Below are 1,510 nucleotides of genomic sequence, written 5' to 3'. Positions count from 1 at the left end.
AAAAAAAAAAAACAAAAAAACACACCAAAACCAACAAATGCCCCAATAAGAAAGAAAAGCCCAAAGAAACCAACCAGAAGGTCTTCTTTACAGAGGCCAAAGACTCAGACTGATGGGGCTCCTTTTCCCTTGGCTCCCAGAAGCCCATGGTCACCACAACAGTAGGGGGCCACTCAGTTACCTTTCTTGTTGATACCGGAGCAGAGGTATCAGTCCTCACTGACATGCAGAGCCCACCCAAAAAGCAAAACCATTACTATTCAAAGGACCTTGGGAAAAACTGGCTCATATCCCTTTCTAGGTGAAAAAAAAGTCCAATTCAGCAGGTCCAAAGTGTCTCAGTCTTTCCTTTGGGTCCTAGGATGGGATCTCCTCAAGAAACTTCAAAGCCACTATAACCTTCCTGCTTCTGGGTAAACCTGTTGTGGGGCCAGGGACTAAAGAGTGACGGTAACCTGAGTGACTAGGTATGGCTATGTGGATCTGAAGCGGACTGCAAAGCCAGGTGCTCTACCCAAGCTCAGGGAGTGAGCTGAGGATACTGAAGGAGGAGGAGCATGGGCCTCTCTTGTGAGGAACTGGCAAGCGCTCTGAGAAGGGATTCCGGGCAGACGTTTTCCCTGGAGCAACTCTGGGCACTACTGACCATCAGCTCCTTGCCGCCAATTCCCTGTTACTTACAGTTGGACACTACACACCTGGTCCACCTACAACGCCTTTGGGGAGTCACGCAACTGCCTCAACAGCCTCTCCACAGCTCTGAACATCCTGGAGAAATAAGGCCACAAGCTCCTCAGCCCTCAGAGGGTCTGGTACTTGTGCAGGGTCAAGTTTAATAACCCTGTCTTTCAAAGTACAGTGGATGTGGTGCAGGGGGACCGGGATGTGCTGCGATTGTTTGGCTACATGGAGTAACAGCTAGATTGGCTGAGCTTCCCCAAAATGCAGAAGGAGCCAGATGAGCACCAGGTTGCTATAGTCACACTTGAAGTACTTACTAGTAGCAATTTGTACCTTTTCAGAATGGGTAGAGGTATTGCCCACCCCTTCTGAAAAGCCCCAGGAAGTAGTCAAATTACTCCTTTAAAAAAAAAAAAAGTCATTTATAGATATGGCTTGCCCTTGTCAACTGGCTCAGACAATGGACAGCTTTTGTTTCTCAGATCTCGTGCAACCTTTCTAAAGCCTTGGGCATCACTTAGAAACTTCATACTGCCTACCACCCACAGAGATCAGGACAGTTAAAATGACAAAATTGTTATCAGTCCTGGCTTTCCTGGAACCCATGGCTCACTTCCCTACTAATCGGAATAGCAGGGTCCCTACTAATCCATTGTTATTAGCCCCTTCATCTGTAACTCACTCTTCAGATTTATCCAAAATTACATGTTGTTGTTGTTAGGTGCCATCGAGTCGGTACTGACTCATAGTGACCTTATGCACAGCAGAATGAAACACTGCCTGATCCTGGGCCAACCTCACTATTGTTGCCACGCTTGAGTCCATCGAT

This window comes from Chrysochloris asiatica, unplaced genomic scaffold, assembly GCF_000296735.1.
Source record: "Chrysochloris asiatica unplaced genomic scaffold, ChrAsi1.0 scaffold00206, whole genome shotgun sequence".
In the NCBI taxonomy this organism is placed as follows: Eukaryota; Metazoa; Chordata; class Mammalia; order Afrosoricida; family Chrysochloridae; genus Chrysochloris; species Chrysochloris asiatica.
Note: the sequence above shows the minus strand (reverse complement) of the source record.